This window comes from Rhineura floridana, chromosome 1 (assembly GCF_030035675.1).
Source record: "Rhineura floridana isolate rRhiFlo1 chromosome 1, rRhiFlo1.hap2, whole genome shotgun sequence".
NCBI lineage: Eukaryota > Metazoa > Chordata > Lepidosauria > Squamata > Rhineuridae > Rhineura > Rhineura floridana.
The window spans coordinates 316,999,820-317,007,497 of record NC_084480.1 but is presented as its reverse complement, the minus strand read 5'-3'; positions in this window follow the sequence as shown (position 1 = coordinate 317,007,497).

Sequence of the window (7,678 nt, the reverse complement as noted above, 5' to 3'; positions counted from 1 at the left end):
TTTCCCTTCAGGATCTACAGTGATCCTAGCCAATAAGGGAAACATGTTGTGAGCATATCATGACAGCTATGAAGTTCTGAGCTGGCCCAGTCAAGGCAGCCTCACAAACAAGGTAGTATTTGTTCAAGTCCCCCCAGAACAACTGTCCTGAGGTTCTCCACATCTATGATTGTCTCACCATTTTGTGTGGAGATGCTGCTGATAATGGGGTGTGGGTACACCAGCAGCAACCCTACTCTGTCTCCCTGGCCAAACATCAGGTGCAAATGCTCAAGTCCCACCCTGGAGTGAAAGAATCTATGTTAAGGTTCTGGTTAGGGCTGCCAGGTTCATGGCCTGAGACTGATCCTGTATCTTTAGGAGAAGAGAAAGTCAACCAAGTGCAGCTGTTCTTGCAATACTGTAATGCGAAAAACCACAAGGTGGGATTCTCCCTTCCCCCTGCACAACTTTTAAAGATACAGAAGACTGGTCTCCTACTGTGGTGACTATAAGATGTACTGTTTATGCAAAGGGAGAGGGCCTTCTCAGTGGTGGCCCCCAAATTATGGAATGATCTCCTTGACAAGGTGCGCCTGGCGCCAACACTGTTATCTTTTCGGTGCCAGGTCAAGACTTTCCTCTTCTCCCAGGCATTTTAGCATGTGTTTTATACTGTTTAAATTTTTAAATTGTGTTTTAAATTGTTTTTATAAGATCTGTTTTAAATTGTATTTGTTTTAATGTTTTTAGTTACTGTAAACCATCCAGAGAGCTTCGGCTATGGGGCGGTATACAAGTATAATAAATAAATAAATAAATAAATAAATAAATAAATAAATAAAGGATACCTTTTCTGGAATCACATTATTAGATACATTCAGAGGTTCCTCATTGGTGAGGCAGATGCACCCCATGCATGCTCATGCCATTTATTTCTGAGGTTTATTCAAAATAACCGTTTTTCCTGATTTTATTTTGGTGTAGTAAAAGATAGGCATCCCAGCGCCACTAAGAAACTGAATTATCTTCTACAAATTGAGGATAATGATACATTTAAATCCTTGGTTGCTGTTGCCTTCCCCTCATCCACACCTGGCAAATATGTGCAGGCAGCAATTAAGATATAAGGAAGGTATACACTTTGTAACAATCCTACATATACTTTAATAAACCTGATTATTGTTTCTTATGCGATAGTGACTGAAATGCTAATTATACATGTAACTAGATTAGGAAAGATGGAAAAAAACAGCCTGTATTGCAGAGTTTGTAAATGGGAACAACAAAATGTTGCAGCGTAGAGGTTCCTTTGAGTTTGCTGACCCCCGCCCCCCTTGCACATAGGTGTCATTTTGGCTATAGAAACAATAGCTCTCAAGGACGGAATATCAGAAATGGGGTGTGTGTGATAGCACAGAGCCCTCCTTAACAATCTTTTAAATAATATATAACCCCACCCCACAACAAACAGGACTATTTTTGGAATGGCACAAGCACTAAAAGTACTGCATGAGCAGGTCTTCCCATTGGTTTATTCCTGTCTCCATCCCATAACCAGTCCTGAAGCTAGATTGAAATAGATCTAGGTAATCCACTTGATCCAGGAACACCCTGTGATGTTCCTATATATTAGTGTATATATGGTAAGTGCTGGTTGTTTAGAGTATACATGGTAAGTAGTGAAAGAGGAGGGGGAGTGAATGGGCAACAGAATGCTTGATGATTGGCTGAATGTAAAAAATGGCTGACAGTATAAATGAAAGGATGACAGGTAAATCTGGGGAATGTGAGGTTAGAGTGGAATCTGGGGGGGAGAAGAGAAAGAGTGGATTGCTTGGTGGGGTTTAGAGAGTTGTTTACCAGGAGAGAGTGAAGAAGGAGGGAGGTGAAGTTCGGATTAGTATTGAGTAAAACCATATGCTTATGTGCCTTAAGAAGAAATCTTGTTAATCTTGTTAGCTTTGTTATCTTTAATAAATACTTAATTTGGTTTACCAAAGGCCTGATCCTTGGCTGGGGTTTCACAGACCAGAAGGGAGGGTAAGGTAATGACCAAGGCTGAAGGGGAACTGTAACGAATGGTGGCAGCGGTGAAGAGAATAACAATACCAGTATTCAGAGTTTCTGGGAATACTAGTATTGGGACGTTACTGGTGGTTGCCTAGCAGGGGGATCTGTTGAGATCTGTGCTAGAGCGGGGAGAGAAATCATAAGAGAGAGCGGTCCGGACTGGTGGAGTCCCTGGTGGTGCCTAGAGACAGGCAGTAACCACGAGCAGGTAGGAACCTGACAGGGAGAGCCAGGGAAGGACGCATCACATGTGGTGTCAGTAGCAGTGGGATACGAACAACAGAGAATCCAGATACGAACCAAAGAGAGTCCCAAAGACACGTGGTGACAAAGGAGACTACTTCACAGGTGTTGGCTGTAGCAGTGAGATACGAATACTAGACAATCCCTAATAGTTGTGTGGCAAACAGAAATAACAAAACAAGATTTCTTGTGAGAGTGACTGGCAAAGAGTGTGTGGCAAAGAGTGAGTGAACTCAAACACCATGGCTGAATACATAAAAATGAAAAGAGAGGAGCTGGTGGAGAAGTGCATAACATTCCATTTACCTCATGAGGGTAAAGGGGTAGATGAATTGAAGGTAGCACTTATAGGATTTGCAACTGCCCAGCAAAAACAACCTGTCAGAGAAGAGACCCCAGAAGGATATTTAAGCAATCCCGCTTATATAGAGTACTTGAGAGAGAAGTTGAGGATGGAAGGTGCAGAGAAGGAAAAACAGAGAGAGTTGGAAGCTGAGAGATTGAGGATGGAGGCTGAGGAAAAAGACAAGCAGAGAGAGTTGGAAGCTGAGAGATTGAGGATGGAGGCTGAGGAAAAAGATAAACAGCGGGAGTTGGAAGCTGAGAGATTGAGGATGGAAGGTGCAGAGAAGGAAAAACAGAGGGAGTTGGAAATTGAGAGAATGAGATTGGGGTTTGAGGAGAGGGAGAAGCATTGGATGCTGAATTACAAGTAGAAAAGTTAAAATTTGATAGAGAGAAATTTCACTTTGAGGAGACAAGGAAAGACAGAGATGGAGCAAAAATAAAAATTACTCCAAAGGACTTTGCTGTCTATGAGCCTGGTCAAGATCCTCAAATTTACCTCAGCACCTTTGAAAAAGCAGCTCAGTTGTGGGGGCTACCTGAAGATAAATACATGCAGTATTTATCAAACCTGATTAAAGGGGAATTGGCTGAGGTATACCAATATTTCCCCTCAGACAGGCCCGTCACCTATGCTGAATTCAAAGAAGCAGTGTTTAAAAGATTCAGACTGGGGCCTGATTATTTTAGAAAGCTTTTCACAAATTGCCAGATACAGACAGGGAGGTCTTTTGTGGAACTGGGAGCAAAGTTGATGGATATATTTGGAAAGTGGATGAGTAGTGCCAAAGCTCAGTCAGTGGAAGAGGTGAAAAGCCTCATGATACTGGATCAATTATACCATCAGTTACCACCAGAAATAAGGCTCCTGGTCAAAGACCGTTCCCCTACATCTGTGCAGGAGGCCGCAGAGATGGCAGATCACTTCGCCTCCAATAGAACTGGCTGGGTGGGGAAAACATCAAGAGAGTTTAAACCCAGACCATATAGTGCTGGCAGAAGGGATGTGGTACCACAGCGAGTGAGTCCTCCATTAAAATCTGAAGGGCACAGGACACCCCAGAGTGGATCTGTGTACCCTAAAAGTGAGGAGAAATTATGCTACAAATGTGGTAGACCGGGGCACCTACGTTTTCAATGTGAGGTTGCCAACCCCATTAGTAATCCTGCTCAGACAAGGGCAGTGAAAACAGAGCCCAAGGCTTTAGAAACAGCGAAAAAGGTTCAATTTTGCCAGATAAACTGGACAGAAGTAACAGACCTTGATTCAAGTCTGAGAGAGGAAGTGAGAGTACAAGGGGCAAATTATTGGGCATTGCTTGATACTGGTGCCGCTCAGACATTACTGAGGCCAGACTTAATAAAATCTGGGGTAATATTACCTCAGGAAACAGTGACTATCCAAGGAGTGAGGGGTCAACCAGAAAGTTTGCCTGTGGCCCTGGTGGAAATGACTTGGAGAGGCCGAGAGGGCCGATATAAAGTAGGCATTAATGTCCAGCAACAAGAACCAGTAATACTGGGAAGGGATGTAATGGGCGCCCAAGGAAAGATCTATGTAGTGACCAGACAGCAAATTGGCAGAGAAAAAGAAGCCATATTAAGGGGGGCTGAAACAAACAGGGTGGAATCTGTTAACCAGCCTCAGGTCACCATAGCAACCACTAGCAGGCCTGCTGAAGAAGACAAACTGTATCAAGTGGTCTCTGGGGAAGAAGCAGATCAATTCAGGGAAGAGCTGCATAAAGATATCAGTTTGAAGCAGATAAAGGAACAAGCCCTGACCCAACAGATTCCTTTCACTGACAAACTGAGGAATCAAGTTGTGTGTGAGAATGGGATTTTATATAGACTGTGGATGCCTGCTGAAAGAAAGGATGAATGTGAACCAGTGAAGCAATTGATAGTACCTAGCAAATACAGAACCAGATTGCTAGAGGTAGCCCATGATGTCCCATGTGCAGGACATCTGGGAATAAAAAAGACCAAGAGGAGATTGACTGCACATTATTATTGGCCAAATATCTCCAAGGATGTAAAACAACATTGTCTATCTTGTGGAATATGCCAAAAGGTGGGAAAGAGTGGAGTAAAGACCAAGGCACCCTTAAAGCCCCTTCCTATAATTGGACAACCCTTTTATAGAGTGGGAATAGATTTGGTGGGCCCTTTTTCCAAACCCACAAGGCATGGCAAGAAATATCTAGTGGTGGTGGTGGATTTTGCCACCAGGTACCCAGACGCAGAAGCACTGAGATCTGTAGAAGCCCCTGTAGTGGCAGAGGCTTTATTAAAAATCTTTATGAGGCTGGGTTTCCCTCATGAAGTGCTGACAGATCAAGGCAGTGTATTCATGGGAGAAGTGATGCAATGTATGTGGAAATGTTGTGGTCTAAAACATCTAAAGACCACTACTTACCATCCCGCCACTAATGGGCTAACTGAGAGATTCAATGGAGTTTTGAAGGGCATGATCAGAAGCTATGTTCAAGATCACCCACAAGACTGGGATGAACGTTTGGGATGCTTCTTATTTGCATACAGAGAAGTCCCTCAGGAGTCAACAGGCTTCTCACCCTTTGAACTCATGTTCACTAGAAAAGTGAGGGGACCTTTGGAACTGCTAAAAAATTCATGGGAAGGAACTCTGGGAGAGTACAAAACTTCTGTAGTAGATTTTGTATTGGAATTCCGCAATAAATTAACATCAATGATGGAAGTAGTGAAAGAGAATTTGAGTCATGCACAGGAGAAGCAAAGTTACTGGTATGACAGAACAGCCAGAGAACGTGTGTATGATGTGGGAGATATGGTTATGGCGTTCATACCCAGGAAACATGACAAATTACAGGCTAACTGGGAAGGACCATATACCATCAGAGAAAGGCTTGACACAGTGACATATGTAATCACCACAGACCAATTAAACAAAAGCAAAGTGGTTCATGTAAATATGTTGAAGCCTTACCATACCAGGGATGCACAGGTGTTGCAAGTTACCTTATTCCCTGAGGGAAGTGGGCCTGAACTTCCAGATTTGGTACAGGAAAGCAAAGACAAAGGAGGGGTAGATCAAGTGGAATGGTCAGAGGAGGTAGAGGAGGAAGTAAAAGAAGAGATTCTGAGAGTTTTGAAAACCTATAGGAATCTCTTTAGCAACAAACCTGGCCAAACCAGTATAGTTATACATTCCATTGATACTGGAGATCATGCCCCAATCAGATCTGTTCCGTACCGTGTGAATGGGAAAGTTTTGAATGAGATCAAAAAGGAGGTGGAAGATATGCTGGAATTAGGAGTGATCAGGGAATCCATCAGTCCCTGGGCCTCAAGTATTGTCCTGGTTCCGAAAAAAGATGGAACGACAAGGTTTTGCATTGATTATCGGCTAATCAATAAAATTACTGTCCCAGATGCGTATCCTGTGCCTAGGGTAGACGCAATGTTAGAGTTATTGGGGGCAGCAACCATTATCTCTACACTAGATCTCTGTAAAGGATTTTGGCAAATGGAACTAGACGAGCAATCCAGAGCCAAAACTGCCTTCAGTACACCAGATGGGTTATATGAGTTTGTGACCTTACCCATGGGACTAAGGAACTCACCAAGTTCATTTCAGAGGCTAATCAATACTGTGTTGCGAGGCATGTCAGATTTTGCAGTGGCCTATATCGATGACGTGGCCATTTTTAGCAAGTCGGTGCCTGAGCATGTCCAACACCTGACAACAGTATTGGAGGCCTTAAGAAAAGCAGGCCTCACAATAAAAGCTAAGAAATGCCAGTTTGGACTAAAGGAAGTAATCTATTTAGGACATAAGGTGGGGAGTGGAAAAATCACCCCCTTATGGAGCAAGGTGGAGGCAATACAAGCGTGGCCGATCCCCTTAACCAAAAAACAAGTAAGGGCATTTCTGGGTGTGGCTGGATTTTATAGGAAGTTTGTGAGAAATTTTGGGGAAATAGCAACCCCCTTGCATGAATTAACAAAGAAGAAGTGTTCTGAGCGTGTGGTATGGATGGATGAATGTCAGAAGGCTTTTGATCTACTGAAGCAAGCCTTGTGCCAAGGACCCATATTAATAGCACCAGACTATGAGAAACCATTCATCGTGGCTACAGATGCGTCGGACCTCGCGCTGGGAGTTATCTTGCTACAGGAGAGAGAAGGCACTAGACATCCAGTGGCGTACCTGAGTCGCAAGCTGACGCTGAGGGAGAAAAACTATTCGTCGGTCCAGAAGGAGTGCCTAGCGGTCGTGTGGGGACTGAACAAGTTGCGCCCATACGTGTGGGGACGAAGATTCACAGTGACTACGGATCATCGGGCCTTGTTATGGTTGCAGACTATGAAAAACCATAACACTATGCTGCAGAGGTGGTCCTGGGCCCTACAGGACTATCAAGTGGACTTCCAGTTCATCAAAGGCAAGGACAATGTACTGGCCGATGGACTTTCTAGGCAAGTGGCTGGGACTGCAGTGACGTGACCAGACAGAGGAACAAAGAAAGACATTTTCCCCATAGAGACTTTTATTTGTTAACGCGACGTATAAATCCTGGAACAGGAATAAATAATACTCTGCCGTTGTTTAAGGGGGGGGAAATGTGATGTTCCTATATATTAGTGCATATATGGTAAGTGCTGGTTGTTTAGAGTATACATGGTAAGTAGTGAAAGAGGAGGGGGAGTGAATGGGCAGTAGAATGCTTGATGATTGGCTGAATGTAAAAAATGGCTGACAGTATAAATGAAAGGATGACAGGTAAATCTGGGGAATGTGAGGTGAGAGTGGAATCTGGGGGGGAGAAGAGAAAGAGTGGATTGCTTGGTGGGGTTTAGAGAGCTGTTTACCAGGAGGGAGGTGGAGTTCGGATTAGTATTGAGTAAAACCATATGCTTATGTGTTTTAAGAAGAAATCTTGTTAATCTTGTTAGCTTTGTTATCTGTAATAAATACTTAATTTGGTTTACCAAAGGCCTGATCCTTGGCTGGGGTTTCACAGACCAGAAGGGAAGGGAAGGTAATGACCAAGGC